The following is a 21905-nucleotide window of genomic DNA, read 5'->3' as shown; positions in this document are numbered from 1 at the left end:
AGAGTAACTGAGGGCCACTTGTGCTTTTATTTAATGTACAACACAAGCTACTTAAACAGTTATTCGAAGGACTTTTTTCCATGCATCATTCTGCAGTCTTTATAAACAAAACAATGAAATTACTAAACTCAAAATAATCTTCCATGTTCATTTACTTGACATCTTTGTAGTGTAGTATAACACATTTGTAACATTCAAGTACATCAATGCACATTTTTACACCTATAAACTTTCACAGATACTGTTGAAGTCATTTCTTTGCCCTCCTGTTATTTTAAAATAATGTTTCCCAAGAAATTAACAAACCAAGGAAATAATCAGGAAATTATATCAGTCAGAAAGTACATTATGGAGTACCACAGGGTTTAGTCTTCAGAGCATTGCTTTTCACCATTAGTAAGTGCTAACATTAGTAAGTGTGTGGGACTTTAATATCTGCATGCATTTACTGTATAAATGCAAACATCAAGCAGGGTATGAATGTATAAAACGCTGACGCAGCTGAGGAAAACACATTCTTCACATCTTAATGCTTTACACTGTTCTCAATTTAACTTGAATAAACTATTAGTGTGTATTTGTCTGTGTATTTTTAATTGCATTATAGAGTCTCTGACAACTATTTAGCCTGAAATGTAACTTATTTTAACAGTTATATTAATCAGAAGTTCATTATGGAGTACCTCAGGGCTCAGTTCTCAGACCATTGCTTTTTACATTGTACATGCAACCATCAGTGGCGGTTCTAGAGTAACTGAGGGCCACTTGTGCTTTTATTTAACGTACAACACAAGCTACTTCAACAGTTATTCGAAGGCCTTTTTTCCATGCATCATTCTGCAGTCTTTATAAACAAAACAATGAAATTACTTAAACTCAAAACAATCTTCCATGTTCATTTACTTGACATCTTTGTAATGTAGGATGACACATTTGTAACATTCAAGTACATCAATGCACACTTTTACAGATACTGTTGACGTCATCTCTTTGCCTTCCTGTTATTTTAAAATAATTTTTCCCAAGAAATTGTTAACAAACCAAAGAAATAATCAGGAAATTATATCAGTCAGAAGTTCATTATGGAGTACCACAGGGTTTAGTCTTCAGAGCATTGCTTTTCACCATTAGTAAGTGCTAACATTAGTAAGTGTGTGGGACTTTAATATCTGCATGCATTTACTGTATAAATGTAAACATCGACTGCGATCTAAATGCATAAATGCTGATGCAGCGGAGGACGATATCACAGTACATTCTTCACATGTAAACTGAATCTTAATACTGTTCTCGATTTATCTAGGATAAACATTAGTATGTATCCATCCATTTATTTTTAATTGCATTATGGGGTCTTTATCGCTGACAACTATTTAGGTTGAAAATGCAACTTATTTAACAGTTTAACTTGTTGTATCAGTCAAAAGTTCATTATGGGGTTTCACAGGGCTCAGTTCTCAGACCATTGCTTTTCACATTGTACATGCAATTAAAAACTGGAGTATAAATGCATAAACGCTGGCACAGACAAATATCACAATACATTCTATTACAACTGTAACACAATGACAATGTATTGCAAAAAAAAAAAAAAAAAAGATTAAACCGCAATAAACATTGTCACTTAAATACTCGCATATCATCTATTTTTCCACTAGCATGCAGCCCTATTCAGGACATTAACGATTCTGAGTGCTGTTCTATTAGATTAATACATTATATTAATTGATACAATAGCAACGCAGTGGCACAGTAGGTTGTGCTGTCGCCTCAGAGCAAGAAGGTTGCTGGTTTGAGTCCCGGCTGGGTCAGTTGGAATTTCTGTGTGGAGTTTGCATGTTCTCCCTGCTTACGCGTGGATTTCCTCCCGGATGCTCCGATTCCCCCCACAGCCCAAACACATGCGCTACATTGATGAACTACATTGGCCGTAGTGTATGAGTGCGTGTGTGTGTAAATGAGTATGTATGGGTGTTTCCCAGTGATGGGTTGCAGCTGGAAGGGCATCCGCCGTGTAAAACATATGCTGCAATAGTTGGTGGTTCATACCGCGGTGAAGGAAATTAAAAAATGATATTAATATGAATAATTCTATCAGCTTCGCAAGAAGAGTGTTAGTTTGTAACTCTGAAAGTACTTTGCCTGAAGACACATTCCCCACTAGCCGAGTGTTCTTGAGACCACACAGACACCACATGCAGCCTCGTATTAATCAGCCGTCACATTCTTCTAATTATCACGAGTGTGCTGGAGTCTCCATGGAGATTTTCCCATGCCCGGGTCCAAACAGTCAGCGATGTGCAGCTTTCCAGACCACGAACGCTGCCTGCAAATCCCAGCATGATCCGGGTTAATTGTTCTTCCAGGCTGTGTTTATGCCTTTTCTGCTGTGAGACATTAAGCGTGGTTTTATCAACAGTAATTCAGTCATTTGTGCTCCACTTACTGCGGCCTACATGTGCCATTCAAATGCAGACGACACACTATCTGGGTTATTTCTTCATTAAATTGCACACTTAAGGGAGTCACTCACACTACAACTCTGTCATCATCCTTTATCAAGTAATATGATGCTGTTTCTATTATGCAACAAACAAAAGAAGAAGTTTAGCAAAATGTTGTCACATTTAAAACCACATACTGCATGATCCATGTGCCGTGTCCTAATAACTTTGAACTCATGATGTGTGTGAGGAATTAGGTGAAGTCATTATTCCACAGTATCGCTGTGGTATAAATATATTCATATTACGCTACACATAAGCAGTGTGTGGATGATCCATCAGCTATTAGGAGTTCTGCTTTATTGTTCAGTAGTTTGTGTAATTCATATGCACGCCTTATCGAGCCAGATTAACACATTCGTTTCAAATTGCACCTCATTTATTAATTTAACATATCAGGTTTTCAGTGTTTTACTGAATGACTTTTACTGTAACCTCTGATGCATAATTTCAACACGTGATTCTCAGAGACTATCTATTTTTTAACATATTCATTCATTCATTTTCTTTTTGGCTTTGTCTCTTTATTAATCAAGGGTCGCCACAGCGGAATGAACCACCAACTTATCCAGAAAATGTTTTACACAGCCGATGCCCTTCCAGCTGCAACCCATCACTGGAAAACATCCATACACACTCATTCACTCACATACACAGCGGATACACTCTTGCATTCACACTCATACACTATGGCCAATTTAGTTGATCAATTCCCCTATATCGCATGTGTTTGGACTGTGGGGGAAACCGAAGCACCCGGAGGAAACCCACGCCAACACGCGGAGAACATGCAAACTCCACACATGAAACGTCAACTGATCCAGCCGCAGCTCAAACCAGTGACCTTCTTGCTATGAGGCAATTGTTATTGTTGTTTTTATCATTATTTTTTTTATTATTTTTTATTATTATCATCATCATAATTATTATTATCATTATTATATTGTTTTTGTTGTTATTATTATTATTAATAATGTTCTTCTTATTATTATTATTATTATTATTATTATTATTAATATTAATTATATTATTTTTTATTATTATCATTATTATTATTATTATTATTATTATTATTATTACCATTATTATTATTATTGTTGTTGTTGTTGTTGTTGTTGTTGGTTGTTGTTATTATTATTAATCTTATTATTATTATTATTATTATTATTATTATTATTATCATCATCATAATTATTATTATCATTATTATATTGTTTTTGTTGTTATTATTATTATTAATAATGTTCTTCTTCTTCTTATTATTATTATTATTAATATTATTAATATTATTTTTATTATTATCATTATTATTATTATTATTATTATTACTATTATTGTCATTATCATTATCATTATTATTATTAAATTACCTCTAAAAAGTTTCAAATGTCTTTCAATGTGCTACTTACCATTTATTTGCAACCCTTTAACTTGCACTAAGAAAAAAACTGCCCTGATATTGACACTAAGCATGTTTTTAGTTTCTCTTATTTTAATGATAGTCTATGAACAAAACCAGGCAGTTATAAAGCTCTTCAAGGACATTTCTGAGCACTTTTTTCAGTTATTCAGTGATGGTAATAAACCTGGCAGATCTTGATTTTGCAAAAAGAGATACAGCTGAAGTCAGAATTATTTGCCCTCTTTTTTTTCTTTTTCTTTTTTGTTTGTTTGTTTTTTTATTCCTTCTAAAATATTTCCCAAAGGATGTTGAACAGATTCAGGAATTTTTCACAGTATTTCCTATAATATTTGTTCTTCTGGAGAAAGTCTTACTTGTTTTATTTCGGCTAGAATAAAAGCAGTTTTTAATTGTTTTAACTCCATTTTAAGCTCAATATTATTCGCCCCTTTCAGCAATATTAGTGTTGGATTGTCTCCAGAATAAACCACTGTTATACTATGACTTGCCTAATTACCCTAACTTTACCCTAATTACCCTAGTGAAGCCTTTAAATGTCACTTTAAGCTGAACACTAGTGTCTTGAAGAATATCTAGTCTAATATTATTTACTGTCATCATGACAAAGAGAAAAGACACCAGTGATTAAATCTATTATGTTTAGAAATGTGTTAAATAAAATAAATCTGCTCTCTGTTAAACAGAAATTGTGGAAATAAAATATACAGGAGGGCGAATAATTCTGTCTTCAACTGCATGTTGTGCTAAAATTGGGAAGCACGTTAGCTTCTGCAACCATAGCTGTGAGTGTTTTGAATGCTTGTGTCTTGGTCGTCATGGCAGGATGTCTGTTTTCTCTCCTCTCTGCACTCGTTTCCATTGAGCTGCAGGAAAAGCAGAATGAGCGGAATGCTAGAAAGAACGTGCCACTTTATCCAGCATCAGACGAGCCGCCTTTTCCAGGCACTTCACACTTGACCTATGACTGCGCAGGATCTTTACTTTGCATTGATCTTCATCTTCTCTTTTGAGACGCCTAAGCAAACACCATAAAATAATCATTTGTTTGGTCACCGTTTATAAACGCACGGCCGTAAAATGCATGCATGATCCTCCTTTAGCGTTCACTTGCACGTTTGACTCTTGTGTATTGCTCAAATGCACTGATTGTTCTGTGGTGGCTGTTTTTGACTTCCATTATAAGCACTTTTTTTGATTGCAAATTCATGACAGCGTATAATCATGCGTACTTGATTGCTGCTGGTTTTCCCTGTTATTCGGGATATTTAATCTCAAAGATTGGGTTATCATTCATTCATTCATTCAGTTTCTTGTCGGCTTAGTCTATTTATTAATCTGGGGTCGCCACAGCGGAATGAACCGCCAACTGATCCAGCAAGTTTTTACGCAGCGGATGCCCTTCCAGTTCTTAGAGTGTGTTTGTTTTTTCTTATTGGCGTATGATGGAGCCCACTGTGTTACTGTGTTCTGAGAGTTGAGGGGCTTATTCTGAGTTTCTGAGACATATCAAGGTAAGTGTGCAAAGGTCTCTCTTACACTCTCACGTACTGAAAAGACAAAAAATAAAAGGCAAAAATTAAGCTTTTATTGGCCCATGTAACTGATAATCAACAGCAAAAATGATTAAATTGTCCCTCTTCCCAATAGGGAAAACCAGCAACAATCAGTAATGCATGATTATATGCTGTCATGGCTTTGCAATCAATAAATGTCCTCATAATGGAAGTCAATGGGGCAAAACCAGCCACCAACATAACCAAAGGCGAGTCCGTTTACCCAGAGTGTATTGTTCCAAAACATTTTCACCAAAATATATGTCAAACTAGAATTTGTCACAAAAAAATAATTCCATTTGCTTAAACACGGAGAAAGCTGAGGCCAAATAAAGCCTCAAGTTCAGCCCAGAGTGCATGAAAACGACCCAACAGCAGACAAGGGTTAAGCATGTGGACATGAGCGTTCATGGATGAAGCACAAGTTTAATGGTGCGATGAGCGAACCCTGTGGCACACCGTACACTTTAAATGAGAAACACTGAGTCGGAATGATGCGGTCACTGTTGTCTTGACGATTAGAGGAGAAAACTTAGATCACACACACACACTGCTGACCTTGCAGGTGACCTCTCTCCACAGTCTGTACCCGTAAGGATCAAGATCTAGCGGGAAAACGAGCATTGCTATGGATACCGACAAATGTTGACGGACGATGTTAACTGACAGGCCTGTGATGATGTCAGACCGCCGCCTGACACGAACAGCTGACCCATCATAACCTGGGAGTTGGTCGTGTCGTCGTGGCGACTGATCACTGCAAGAAAGATGAAGACTTCTGGGAAACATGCAGAACCTGAGACTGTGAGTTCATCAACAGCAGATGAGCCGACGGAAACTGCTGCAGTGAAGACTAATGCCAATTTCTGTTCTCTTTCTTTCTAGTCTACTTTTAATTATTTCTATATTCATAACTCAATCATTCTAATTTAAATGCTTAAGTAAAATGAACTTTTATTATGCAGTGAAAGTTGGTGCAAGACAAAACCAGTTATTATTAGTTCAAAAAGATTTCTGTTAACGGTCAATTGAACAACGATGAGATTCTATAGAGTCTACAGTTGCTATGGTAACACAACTATAGTAATCGATCTGCTGTGGTGTTTCTATAGTTGCTATAGTAACATGACAACTACAGTAATTGATCTGTCGTGGTGATTCTACAGTTGCTATGGTAAAACAACAATAGTAACGTATGTGCTGTGGTGATTATATAGTTGCTATGGTAACTAAACAACTATAGCAACTGATCTGTTGTGGTGATTCTACAGTTGCTATGGTAAAACAACAATAGTAACCTATCTGCTGTGGTGATTAAATAGTTGCTATGGTAACACAACAACTATAGTAACTGATCTGTTGTGGTGATTCTATAGTTGCTATGGTAACACAACAACTATAGTAACTGATCTGTTGTGGTGATTCTATAGTTGCTATGGTAACACAACAACTATAGTAACTGATCTGTTGTGGTATTTCTATAGTTGCTATGGTAACACAACAACTATAGTAACTGATCTGTTGTGGTGATTCTACAGTTGCTATGGTAACACAACAACTATAGTAACTGATCTGTTGTGGTGATTCTATGGTTGCTATGGTAATGCAACAAACAGTAAATATAAACAAATGACACAATACAAATTTTCTTTTACTATAGTTTATATTAGACTACTATACACAACATATATACTACTATACACAGATTACAGTCTAAAGTATTCAACAGCATTTCTTGTAGTTGATCTCTCTCTTCACTAAAATTAATAATGCAAGATGCTGTAGCATTAATTAACAAAAAAATTGCAAACAATTTAATATATATATATATATATATACACACACACTGTAGTGAGTTGTGATTTGTAAATTCACAGATTCTACATTACCTGGTTTTCTATTTTAACAGCAGCTCATTTGAGATATAAATCTAACCAAATGAATTTTAAAACATCCTCTAAAGATATCAGACAGTACAGCTAGTCTTATTAAATCATATGACTTCATATTTTAGGAGAAACAAACATCCCAAAAACATGCCTCCGTTAAAGTCACTAAAAACCTGTGCAAAAGTATTCACCCCCCTTCTACCTGATTTTGTGCTTTTTCCATTTCAACAACAGCACATTTGAGTTCTCCATCTAGCCGAGATTCTTCAAAAAGATCTTTAAAAGATTTCTCAGACAGTAAAGCTTATACTTCAACTTTAAGATAAATGATTAAGATAAAAATCATAAAAAATCTGTGGAAAAGTATTCACCCCGTCTACCTGATTTTGTGCTTTTTCTATTTCAACAACAGCCCATTTGAGATGTACATCGCGCAAGATTCATCAAAAAGATCTTCAAAATATTTCCTAGACTGTACAGCCAATTAAATAATTAATAACAAATAATAAACAATTCATAAACAAATCATATCATGCATTTTCCATTTCAACAACAGCACATTTGAGATATGAATCTCCCAAAAAAAAAATCCTCAACAGATTTCCCAGACAGTACAGCTAATCTTATTAAAACGTGACTTCATAATGACAGAAATCACCGCAACAGCTTGGACGCTTCGTTTAACCTTATGCAAGTCCCAAAAAAAAAAACTGATCTAATGGAATTATGTCATGCACGGACTGAGATCCAAACACAACAGAATGCCGCAGGTGAGCGAGGACACGCCGGTGCATGAGAGGAAATGAGCAAAGACAGGACAAAAGCAGAGGGCAGATGAAAAAAAAAAGCAGGAAAAGCGACGGTCTGATAATAATCGGAGTGTGCAGGGCTGTGAGAGAGCTCTGTGTGGAGCCGCCGGGGCCCGGGATCAGGGGTGAGATGGGAAGAAAGCGGAGAAGGGGCTGTCGGCTGATCATTCTTAGGCCTGCCTGATCACAGACGCTACACCGCCAACAATGAGCCCTGTATGAGTGCGTGCGTCTTAAAAAAAAAAGAGGCCTTCTCTTCAGCGCCTTTGTCAGGGCATTCCAGAGCCCAGGGCAGATAACGTGCCGTTTCATCCTGCCTTCTTTAAGATCCCACGGGAAAACAAAGGTGAGCGATGACTGCAGTCAGGAAAGGAGGAAAACATTGGATTTTTTTTTCTTTTTTTTTCTTTTTTAGAGGTTTTGCATGGTAAAAGTACGGCATCAGATGTCCCTTATACACCTGCATCAGGCGTTTGTAAAGTTGAAGGTGCATAAAAAATATTTGGGTCAAGATAAAACGATGTAAATAACGGTGTAAACATTCACAGAATTGCATGAGCTTGATATTTGAGGCAGGTTCTGCATGGTAAATGCTCGGCATCAGATGTCCCTTATCTACCTGCAATGGGTTTTTGTCCATTTTAAATGTGCATAAAAATATTTGGATCAAAGTAAAATGATGTCAATTATCAATTTTCGCTATTTGATTGTAAATGAAACATTTACAGAACTGAACACATTTCTAAGTGGTGTTTTTATAGTAAAAGCACTGCATCAGATGTCCATTATACAACTGCAACAAGCTTTTATAAACTTGAAAGTGCATGAAAAATATTTGGGTCAAGGTAAAACAACATCAAAATCATTGCAAGTATTCACTGAACTCTATTGGGATGTATTTAACGGTGGTTTTGCATGGTAAAAGCACAGCATCAGATGTTCATTATACATGTAACGGGCTTTTCTAAATGTCATCATTGTCACCTTGTGTTGTGTAAAATACTAGTAAATGCACAGTTTTGGGAAGTACAGCTTATTGTCAGCTTTGGCTATTTTTTAATGGGTAATTTTTCATGGTAAATGCACAGCATCAGACCTCCATCATACACATGCAACAGGTTTTTGTAAATTTTAAATGTGCTTAAAAATATTTAGGTCAAAGAAAAATGATGTCAATTTTACTATAGTTGTCGTGTTACAATAGCAACTACAGAATCCCCACAACAAATCAATTACTGTAGTTATCATGTTACCATAGCAACTATAAAATCATCACAACAGATCAGTTACTACAGTTGTTGTGTTACCATAGCAACTATAGAATCACAATAACAGATTAATTTCTAACAATGTTGTTGCCATAGCAACTATAGTGTCACAACAACAGATTAGTTACAAACAATGTTGTTACCATAGCAACTATAGAATCACAACAACAGATTAATTACTAACGTTGTTATTACCATAGCAACTGTATAATCACCACAACAGGTCATTTACTATAGTTGTCAGGTTACCATAGCATCTATAAAATCACCACAACAGATCAGTTACTACAGTTGGTGTGTTACCATAGCAACTATAGAATCACAACAACAGATTAATTACTAATTATGTTGTTACCATAGCAACTTTAGAATCACAACAACAGATTAATTGCTAACGTTGTTATTACCATAGCAACTGTATAATCACCACAACAGGTCATTTACTATAGTTGTCAGGTTACCATAGCATCTATAAAATCACCACAACAGATCAGTTACTACAGTTGGTGTGTTACCATAGCAACTATAGAATCACAACAACAGATTAATTACTAACGGTGTTGTTACCATAGCAACTTTAGAATCACAACAACAGATTAATTGCTAACGTTGTTGTTACCATAGCAACTTTAGAATCACCACATCAGATCAAATACTATAGTTGTTGTGTTACCATAGCAACTATAGAATCACAACAACAGATTAATTACTAACGATGTTGTTACCATAGCAACTTTAGAATCACAACAACAGATTAATTGCTAACGTTGTTGTTACCATAGCAACTAAAGAATCACCACAACAGATCAAATACTATAGTTGTCGAGTTACCATAGCAACTAAATCACTACAACAGACTAATTCAAGTACCTCACTATAGAATGGTTCAAAACAGCTGTAGTGTTTAGCGCAGAGATTGTTTAAATGTGCATAGAAAGTGATAATCGATGCGTTACACATGTGAGGTTATCAGGAATCCTACAGATGATTTATTTTCACTGTCGAACGGAGAACAGACGAGGTGACGACCGCAGAACACTGAGAGAGAAGCCGCCGTGATGATGACCTCACTTCCCTTTGGCCTGCTCCATGCTTTAGCCATCTCTGCTTTCATTTTGGGTTTTTTTCTCTCTCCTTCCTTCTGTTAACCCAGATTCCAGGCCTGAGTGGAGGCCAGGTCCAGCACAGATCCTCCAAGATGCTGTCAGCGCGTGGAGAAACGGCACGCGTGCAGAAACGGGGCCAGAGGCAGCCCTCCAGATACACATACACTAACCAAACACATAAACGACATCTGACTGCGCCTCTGATCTCCGCTCGCAGATTTATGGTGATTGCACACAACCTCAAATGAGCTGCAGTGGCATGTTGAGTGTAGTTCTGTCATATTTGCGAGGTCGTATTAATTAGCGGTCGAGCAAAATGTTGTTTTAATGGCCGGTGGTGATGTGTGGAGAGCGGCTGGCTGAAGGCACATTCATGTCTAGTAGTACAAGTTAACGATGACAAATGAAACGTACATGACATGTTATTGCTTAATTCAAAATAATGTGAAAATGGGCGAACCGAAGGCTGGCTCGGAGAAGATCTAGTGCTGTAGGGTTGGAGTAATATGCATGACTGCAGGCACGTGCACACATAGGGCTCAACCTGTGCAGTGCACATGCCCTATTTAGTCATGGATAGAAAGTGCCCTTCTAACATAATCTGAAGTGCCTATCCATCCATCCATCCATCCATCCATTTATCCATCCATCCATCATCTACCTATCCATCTATCTATCTATCTATCATCCATCCATCATTTATTTATCCATCCAACCATCCATCTGTCCGTCCGTCCGTCCGTCCGTCCGTCCGTCCGTCTATCCATCCATCCATCTATCTATCTATCTATCTATCTATCTATCTATCTATCTATCTATCTATCTATCTATCTATCTATCTATCTATCTATCTATCTATCTATCTATCCATCCATCCATCCATCCAACCGTCCGTCCGTCCGTCCGTCAGTCCATCCATCCATCCATTCATCTATCCATCCAACCGTTCGTCCGTCTATCTATCTATCTGTCTGTCTTTCTTGCTATCCATATATCTCTCTATCCATCTATTTATATATCTATCTTGCTATCCATCCATCCATCCATCAATCAATCAATCAATCAATCAATCAATCAATCAATCAAACAATCAATCAATCAAATCTATCTATCTATCTATCTATCTATCTATCTATCTATTTATCTATCTTTCTTTCTTTCTATCCATCTATCCATCCATCCATCCATCCATCTATCTATCTATCTATCTATCTATCTATCTATCTATCTATCTATCTATCTATCTATCTATCTATCTGTTTTATTTCATTGTGTTTTTTAGGCCAATGTCAATATATCAACAGAGGTATTTATAAAATTATTTATTAGTGAATGGGTGAATCTATCTATTTAGCTATCATCCATCCATATGTGTATATATACATTTGTTTGTTTGTTTGTTTGTTTGCTTGTTTTAGTTATCAACAAAGGTATTCATAAAGGTTTGTGTTAGCGGATGGGTCTAAAATTAAATGCTAAAACTTGAACTTTACAAACAAAGGAAGAATTTCACACTCAGATGACCAATCAAGCACTGTAGGCTGCGTATAATTTTCATTGCTTTTTGTTTGTGTGTTTATATTAGAGTATATTTTTGTTTTATTCAGATGTATGTAAATTACTTTATGTGTGATTGATAATGGTTACAAATTTCCTCGGCAGTATGAGGGCAATGTGTGATGTCAAACATTAGATGCTACTCTTAAACTAAAATCATTTAGTTTTATTCACAACTGCATTCTGTCAAAAGACAACAAAAAAACTGTAGAGTAACCATTTTCAAAACTGGGCTAAGACTGAAAGGTGGAAATGAGGGATATTTCAATGGTCCTCTGCGATAGTGACAAAACACATAAACATTTTGACTTGCAGTGCTTACGCAACGCCAAAGGGACAAAAGATTTTGGGGGCACTGACTGCTTAAATGAAAAAGAAATTTAGTTTTGACACACAAGTGAACAGTTTTGGGAAATACAGTATATGAGCTTTTGCAAGTGAGCTGTAGTGTTGTGCTAAACTGTAAAGCTGTTTTACAAAACAGTCTTATAGTGTTGAGAATGTTATTTGTGTAATTTCCGGCTGTGTCTGAGCATTTTTGTTCACTACTTCTAGTAACTGTACTTATATAACCCCGCCGGTCCTACATCACCCAACCCGCTCCGAGCTGGTATCGAACCGGCGACCTTTCGCATGGAAGACCCTTGCCTCTAGCATCTGTTGCTAGAGCACCTTTAGAGGTCAGAGGACTGAGGTTTACCTGCACAGCACACACTAGCTGAGCTCCGTTACCTCACTCCCATCCAGGTCACGGCACCATGTAACCACCGGTCCTACACCACCCAACCCGCTCCAAGCTAGTATCGAACAGGCAACCTTCCGCATGAGAGTCGGGTGCTCTACCAAGGAGGCTAAAGACGGCGCTAGAGCACCTTTAGAGGTCAGATGAGTGAGGTTTACCAGCTCAACACTCACTAGCAGGCCTCCGTTACACTTACAAAAACCATGCAGTACACACACCGTTTATCCACATTTGTCAGATCGAGATGTTCCTGCAAAGTTTTGATGTTTTCTCGCCCCACATGGCCAACATCTTACGCCAAACCAACACTGAGAAGATATGCAGCCTCGAAGATATCAGTCAACTTGAGCACGTAATAACGTGAGCAAATAATTAGCAGACATGAAAACAAAACGACTCTGGTTTATTCTCACTGACATTCCTGCAGGCGGAAAACCCAGCCGGCTGATCCTGGTGCTGAAGCGCTTCTAACCTGAAGGAAAACTCATCTGTTCTGCCTCTGACCCTGAGATGAAATGCTACAAGCTAAAGGCCAAACGCAGCCAGATTTTTCTTGGAGTCATCCAGGAGCGGGACACTGAAACGGCTGGATTCACGTCTGCTAAGAGAATGAGATGGAGCCGTACGTGAGAGGAAAGCAGAATACTGAGCCGAGAGAAGCTGAAAAACAGAAACTGAAGAGGAGAGAGACACACAGACAGCAAACAGATTCAGGGAAGAAGGTTTGGGTGGACAAAGAAAGGTTATTACACTTTACAATAGCAGATGAATTATGCTGTGCTGATATAAACTAAACATGTGATAACTACAACATGAGTCGCCTGTGTTCATCTGTGAATAACGGCTACCTTGAGTACTTGTTAGTGCATGATCGTTTGTTTATTAATGTATTAATCATCAAGTTCATTTATGCTTAATGTAACCATCATGAAATTTGTTCATGTACAATTATATCATGACTTTACTTGGAGGGGCACATCATCATTAACCCATTCCTAAGCGCTCATGAACTCCTTATGCACATCCATCTAGTGCAATTACAGTGAATAACAACACTGAATATCACGAGGTGCAGTGGGTAGCATGATCGCCTCACAGCAAGAAAGTTGCTGGTTTAACCCCCGGCTGTGTCAGTTGGCATTTCTGTTTGGAGTTTGCATGTTCTCCCCGCGTTCGTGTGGGTTTTTTTGTGTAAAACATATCCTGGATAAGTTGGCGGTTCATTTCGCAGTGGCGATCCCGGATTAATTGTGGGTTCATTTGTGGATTTTCTCTGAGTGCTCCAGTTTCCCCCATAAGTCCAAAAACATGCGGTACAGTGTGTGTGTGTGTGTGTGTGTGTGTGTGTGTGTGTGTGTGTGTGTGTGTGTGTGTGTGTGTGTGAATGAGTGTGTGTGGATGTTTCTCAGTGATGGGTTGCAGCTGGAAGGGCATCCGCTGTGTAAAACATATGCTGGATATGTTGTCGGTTCATTCCGCTGTGGCGACCCTGGATTAATAAAGGGTCTAAGCCAACAAGAAAATGTATGAATGAAAGAAAGCAAATGTGCACTTTTTAACCCAATAGTAGCAGCATAGCAACACCTTAGCAACAACTTAAAACAACCTAGCAACAGGTAAATCTCAAATGATAGTGCTCTAAATAAAACCAGCAGCTGCATCTCAACACTCTAGCAACCACAATCAACTGCATAGCAACAGTAAAGTTAATTGCTAAAATAAAAATAAAATTTGCAACCACTTGAAATATCTTATAAACAGCATAGCACTAAACTAAAGAACATCCGAGCAATTGCATAGCAACATCTTTAAAAAACAGTATATCAATCAATAAAATGAAGTAATTAAAAACAGCAAAGAACTGTGCACTTTTTAGCACAATAGTAGATGCATAGCAACACCCTAGCAACAACTTAGAACAACCTAGCAACAGCGAAATCCTAAATGATAGTGCTCTAAATAAAAATTGCACCTCAACACTCTAGCAACTGCAATCAACTACAAAGCAACATTAGAGTTAAATGCTGAAAACTACTCTGCAAACATGAAGGCTGCGTCCGAAACCGCCGACTACTCAGTAGGTACTGCATTAGAATTTAAACGTACTGCTCGGCCATTAGAAAAGTGCGTTCTATACAGTATGAATGTGAAAAGTATGAATGGAATTCGGACGTACTACATTCGCCATTTACCTGCGTCAATTGCGTCGCTTTACTCCCATTCATTCTCGCGGGGCATCATGGGATAGCGCAGCCTGCATGGGATGCGCACTCTTGAATCTCGCCAGAAGTAGTAAGTCATCCGGGTACTTCTCGCATACTGATTTTCCAATTCTATGAATTCAGACATACTACTCGGCTCGCATACTGATTTTAGCGTACTATATAGTATGGAAGTATGCGGTTTCGGAAGCAGCATATATCCTAACCTAACTACACCAAGAAACACCCTAGCAACTGCATAGCAACACCCTATAAACACAACCAATTATTGGTGTAATTACTGTTTATACATTACAGTGAGGGGGCAGGTTTGGGGTTGGGACTAATAAAATGCAGTTTAAAAAGTAATATAAATAAGTCTCATGAACTTCCAGCTGTATCACTTCTAGCAACAACCACTGTGGAGTTGCTAGGCTGTTCAAGTAGTTGCTATTTAGTTTCCAGAGTGTTTGATTGGTTGCTAAGGTATTCTTATGTGTTGCTATGAAGTTTTTAAAGCAACAGTTCACCCCAAAAAAATCTCATTTCTTTTCATGTGTAACCCCTACGGTGCAACACCACCCATCCCACTCCGAGCTGGGATCGAACCTGCAACATTCTGCATGAGAGTTGTTCTACCCACGAGGCTAAAGACTATGGCATCTAGTGTCTGTCATTAGAGCACCTTTAGAGGTCAGAGGAGTGAGGTTTACCTGCACGGCCTCTGCTACACTCACCCCCCCTAAACCTCTCTCCCATCCGGGTCACGGCACCAATGTAACCCCGCTGGTCCTACACCACTCTGAGCTGGGATCGAACTGGCGACTTTCCACATGGGAGTCGGTTGCTTTACCAAGGAAGCTAAAGACCAAGGCCTCTGGCTTCTACCTGGCCTCTGCTTCATATAGATGAATTAATGATGACAGGATTAGATTTTTAGGTGTGCTGTCCCTTTAAGAATCACACAATGACAGTTTTCCATATTCTCGTAAAGCATACAGACATCCTAGGAGTTTTGTGTAAGCGTGCTGTATGTCTAGACAGCAATAAACGAGTAAACTAACATTAGCGAGACCTGAGAGAGAGATTTATCAGCTGCCTGAATTAACGGCGTGTATAAACTGAGGGATGGAGCCAGCAGACGAGATCAGCGCACGATAGACGCACAGACACTATCATTAAAACAATTCTGCTCCCAATTCTGCTGATTTACAACCGTAATCAGACATATTTGACAAACGCATCGCTCAGCAGGGCCTGAAACGCTCCGCTTTGATTAGAGAGCTTAATTGAAGCACGTTGACATCTTAATACTTTAAAACCCGTGTCAAAACAACAGGCAGACATTCCTGTGGAGGCGGAGGAGAGACGCCGGAGGACAAAACAGGACAGAAAAGACCATGCATGTATCTTTAAATCCAAATGAAAAGGGGCAGATGCATGTACACTGACCTGGGGCCTGTATGCACAAAATATCTTAAAGGAACACTCCCCCTTTTTTTTTTGGAAATTGACAAACAGAGTTTAACACTTGAGTTTAAAGTCAGCACGAAATCAAAACGTGCTCTTTTTATATGTATATAGTGTTGGCTGTTATAAACAATGCTTCTGCACGCTGCATTGTTTTGTAAAAATGAATGTGTCCTCAGAATCTTTAATCAGATATCATAGCTTTCCCTCCCCCCTTGAAATGACGTCATATGGAATGACTTTAGGGCGGAGCTAGCAGTCATTTAGGGTGGAGCTATCTGTGCTTTGGGGCAGGGTTATCAATCATTTAGGGCGGGGCAATCTGTGATTTAGGGCGGGGTTAATACTTATTTAGGGCGGTGCTATCAGTCATTGAGGGCAGGGCTTTCAAGCATGTTGGATGGAGATATCAGTCATTTAAGGCAGGGCTGTCCATGCTTTAAGGTGTGGTTACAAGTCCGTTAGGGTGGGGCTATCAGTTATTTAAGGCAGGGCTATCAATCATGTAGGGTCTAACTATCATTCATTTAGGGTGGAGCTATCAGTTTTTTTAGGAGGGGCTATAAGTAAGTAAGGGTGGGGCTATACTTCATTAAGGGTGGAGCTATCCATGATTTAGTGTGGAGTTATCAGTCATTTAGGGCAGGGCAATCAATCATGTAAGGTGGAGCTCTCATTCATTGAGGGCGGAGCTATTCGTGCATTAGGGCGGGTTATAACTTATTTAGGGCGGTGCTATCAGTTATTGAGGGCAGGGCTTTTTTAAGCATGTAAGGTGGAAATATCAGTCATTTAAGGCAGAGCTGTCCATGCTTTGAGGGGTGGTTACAAGTCTGTTAGGGTGGGGCTATCAGTTATTTAAGGCAGGGCTATTAATCATGTAGGGTCTAACTATCATTCATTTAGGGTGGAGTTGTTAGTTTTTTTAGAATGAGGGTATCAGTCAATTAGGGCGGAGCTATCACTCTGTTAGGGTGGGACTATATGTAATTTAGGGCGGAGCTATTAGTCATGTAATGTGGAGCTATCAGTAATTTAGGGCGGGCTATCACTTCTTTTAGGAGGGGCTATAAGTAATTAAGGGTAAGGGTATCATTCATTCAGGGTGGAGCTATCCTTAATTTGGGGTGGAGTTATCAGTCATTTAGGTCAGGGTTATCAATCATGTAAGGTGGAGCTATCAGTCATTGAGGGCGGAGCTATCCATGCTTTAGGGCTGGGTTATAAGTCCTTTAGGGCGGTGCTATCAGTCATTTAGGGCAGGGCTATCAATCATGAAGGGTGGAGCTCTCATTAATTAAGGGCGGAGCTATCTGTGATTTAGGGCGGGGTTACAACTTATTTAGGGCAGGGCTATCGCTCTTTTAGGGTGGGGTTATCAGTCATTAAGGGCGGAGCTATCAGTACTGTAGGACAAGGGTATCAGTCATTTAGGGTGGGGTAATCGCTCTTGTAGGGTGGGGCTACAAGTCTCGATCTTATATAGCATAAATCATTGAACCAGATTAGATTAGAATATTAAAAAAAGACCGGAGTGTTTGGCTAATTTCCCTATTTAAAGCTTGACTCTTCTGTAGTTACATCATGTACTAAGGCCGACGGAAAATTAAAAATTCATATTTTCTATGTCGATATGGTTGAACTATACTGTCATTCTGGCGTAATAATCATGAAATTTGCTGTCGTGCCACTGTAGCAGTGCAATGATATTTTGATGCACCTGAAAATGGTCTTCAGCTAGGTAAATAGATAGTAACGCTGGGTATTATTATTGCAACGCTGCTGTCATGGTACAACAGCAAAGTTTACATATAGTACAATTATAGCCAAACCTGATGTTGATAGGGTACATTCTGATGTCTATATTTCTGCCAAACTGTTGTGTTTATTATATCTGAAATGGAAATCACAAACTTGAATTTTATTTTATTTGTATTTTATTTATTTATTTCATAGATGTCTTGTTAGAGTTGTGTAAATGTTGCTGTAGTTTCTAATAAAATTAATTTATAAAAAGTTGACTGAAAAATGACTGAAATTGAAAATAAAAACATTAAATAAAACCAAAATAAATAAATAAAATAATTTCGTAAGACACCTCTCTGTTCCTCGGTAAACATCTGACTGAAGCTGATTATCTTTGTTTCAAGAGAGAACTCAAAAGACTACTATAAGCTACTTCTGTTCAGGAGAGCTCTTAAGATGACATATATTGTGAATACGTGCTCTGCTCCAGAAGACAATGTGTTCCCGTTACCTGCTCTAGATAAATGATCACTGCATAATAGTGTGTGTCTGATGTGTCTGAAGGCTCAGGATATGGGCCTGGAAATATTCTGTGTTATATTCTGTGTGATATTTCAGTGCGCCCCCTGCCGGACACAAACACACTGTGTTGTAGTATAGCGCTGTTATACTGACTGACCTGCAGGGAGCGCCGGAGCACCGCACAATACACTGCAGCTCTGTGCGCTGAAAGGACACACGGTGGCGCTGCAGCATCAACAACATATTCAATTCACTCAATAAATGTATTCATTAAAGAAATGAGGGTCCCTAAAGAAACAGTTCACCTAAAAATTAATAAATGCATTCCACTTGTACATTTTTGTTTTTGTACATTTTTACATTTTTGTTCCATTTATTTTTTTTTACTCAAACACACAACTTTAAAAATAAATTCAAAAAATAGTTCATGTGGGGTCTTAACTCTGTCCGTACCATCATGAAAATATCAGAAGTCTGTTATTTTAAATGGCTAGTTCACGCAAAATTGAAAAATTACTTAATATTTACTCTGAAGTGTTTACAGACATTCATGAGTTTCTTCTGTTCAACAAATGAAGATGTTTTGAAGAATGCTGGAAACCGGTAACCATTGACTTACATTGTAGGAAAAACAATCGTTAGTTCAGTCAATAGTTATTATTGTTTTTTCATGCATTCTTCTAAACTAAACATCCTCATTTGTGTGTGTGTATATATATATATATATATATATATATATATATATATATATATATATATATATATATATATATATATATATATATATATATATATATATATATATATATATATAGTTGAAGTCAGCATTATTAACCCCCCTTTGAATTTTTTATTCTTTATTAAATATTTCTCAAATTAGGTTTAACAGAGCAGGGAAATTTTCACAGTATGTCTGATAATATTTGTTCTTTTGAAGAAAGTCTTATTTGTTTTAGTACGGCTAGAATTAAAGCAGTTATTTATTTTTTAATCACCATTTTAAGGTCAATATTATTAGCCCCTTTAAGCTATTTTTTCCCAGATACTCTACAGAACAAACCATCATTATACAATAACTTGCCTAATTACCCTAACCTGCCTAGTTACCCTAATTACCCTAGTGAAGCCTTTAAATGTCACTTTAAGCTGTATAGAAGTGTGTTGAAGAATATCTAGTCTAATATTATGTGCTGTCATCATGACAAAGAGGAAATAAATAAGAGATGAGTTATTAACACTATTATGATTGGAAATGTGTTAAAGAAATCTGCTCTCTGTTAAACAGAAATTGGTTAAACAAATAAACAGGGGGTCTAATAATTCAGGCGGGTGAATAATTCTGACATCAGCTGTATAAATATGACAATATTGTCATATTTGCAATAAACAACAAAATACCAATGTTTTTATAAATGTATTTTTATTCAGAGGTAATAAAGCAAGGTTTGGTGGATTAACCCTGATTTTCAATAATGAAAAAAAAATTTAAAGCAAAAGTTATTTACAAAAAATAAAGCACTTTCAAAAACAAACAAAAATGTTTTAAATGACAATATTTAAAATGTTTGGGGAAGAAATATTATCTAGTCTTTATTTAATGATCATAATGATAATCCAGTATATTTAGATTAATCTAGAGTAAATAAATACATAAAAAAATCATTAAATAAAAAAATAAATAAACATTTTATCTATTAATTCATTCAATTTTTTATTAATTTATAAGTAAATTTATTTATTTATTTGTTTCTTTCTTTCTTTCTTTATATATTTATTTATTTATTTTTTTTTTATTCAATTGTTAATTATTAAGTTATTTATTTATTCATTTAATTGTTTATTCATTTACTTATTTTTACTTATTTGTTTGTTTATTAATTACTTTATTTATTATTTTATTAATTTATTCATCTCTTTATTCATTTATTAGATTATTTTAGTCATTCATTTATTTGTTTGTTTATTTGTGTATTATTTATTCATTCATTCATTTTCCTTTAGCTTAGTCCCTTTATTCATCAGAGATCGCCACAGTGTAATGACCTGCCAGCTATTCCAGCATATGTTTTACACAGTGGATGCCCTTCCAGCTGCAACCCAGTACTGGGAAACACCCATACACACTCATTCTCTTACACATACACACTCATACAATACGGCCAATTTATTTATTCATTTCCCCTATAGCGCATGTTTTTTTACTTTAGGGGAAACCGGAGCACACGGAGGAAACCCACAGCAACACGGGGAGAACATGCAAACTCCACACAGAAACATCAACTGACCCAGCCGGGACTCAAACCAGCGACCTTCTTGCTGTGAAGCCTCAGTGCTAACCACTCAGCCACCATGCCGGCCTCGTTTATTCATACATTTATTTTTTTGTTTTCATTATTTATGAATGTATGCATGTAAATAATGAAGTTTCTCACCTTTTATTTCTCCCTTCTCTGTATTTTTTGGGCTCTAGATGGTCCAGATCTCCACAATCAGCTCATTGTTCATCTGGAAGAGATTCATCTTCATGATTCTGTCATTATCTGTGTGGTGTGAAGCGTTCTGGAGCTCGCAGTACATTTAGGAGGACAGACAGCTTTATTGTCCTCATGTGTGTAAATGCATGGTGTTTTCTGCACTCTACTGCTCGCCTGGATTCACAGCCTGTGCTAAAGTTCACTTCAAAATAAATGAGCGCTATAAACCACTGCTGAGAGTCAAAAGACTTGGGTTAGAGTCATAAATGGAGAGAAACTAAATAAATTTAAATAAATATATAAAGGGACTCGTACTAACAAATGTTATTTAAATTAATTAAAAAATACATTCATACATACATACATACATACATACATACATTCATACATAAATTCCAATTACAAATAATATTCACTTATTATTTATTTTAAATTATTTAATTTAGTAAGTATGTTATTTTACTTTAAGTAAATAAATACACACATACATAATATATATATATATATATATATATATATATATATATATATATATATATATATATATAATATATATATATATATATATATATATATATATATATATATATAAAATAACTTAATAGATAAATAAATCATGCCAAACATCATATTGCATATTT

General features: G+C 36.9%; 2 long non-coding RNA genes across 3 annotated transcripts in view; one reads left to right on the top strand and one right to left on the bottom strand.

The window, feature by feature from the left end:
- Positions 1-8591: 8591 nt before the first annotated feature.
- On the top strand, positions 8592-13702 carry LOC147846627 (uncharacterized). Its single transcript, XR_015476057.1, has 3 exons — positions 8592-9651; positions 9764-9952; positions 10108-13702. It is a non-coding gene; the product is annotated as an uncharacterized LOC147846627 (long non-coding RNA).
- The window catches only part of LOC147846626 (uncharacterized), a 10270-nt gene continuing 1598 nt past the window's right edge, over positions 13234-21905 (bottom strand). Inside the window, exons 2-3 of one of the 2 annotated variants that reach the window (XR_015476053.1) lie at positions 21223-21295; positions 13234-13452 (exon numbers count right to left, since the gene is read on the bottom strand). This is a non-coding gene — a long non-coding RNA (uncharacterized LOC147846626). The remainder of the gene's footprint in view (positions 13453-21222; positions 21296-21905) is intronic. The other variant, XR_015476052.1, reaches the window with a different exon arrangement.

This window comes from Danio rerio, chromosome 1 (genome assembly GCF_052040795.2).
Source record: "Danio rerio strain M-AB ecotype USA chromosome 1, GRCz13ab, whole genome shotgun sequence".
In the NCBI taxonomy this organism is placed as follows: domain Eukaryota; kingdom Metazoa; phylum Chordata; class Actinopteri; order Cypriniformes; family Danionidae; genus Danio; species Danio rerio.
The sequence above is the reverse complement of the archived record's forward strand: the minus strand, read 5'-3'. Positions and strand labels throughout refer to the sequence as shown.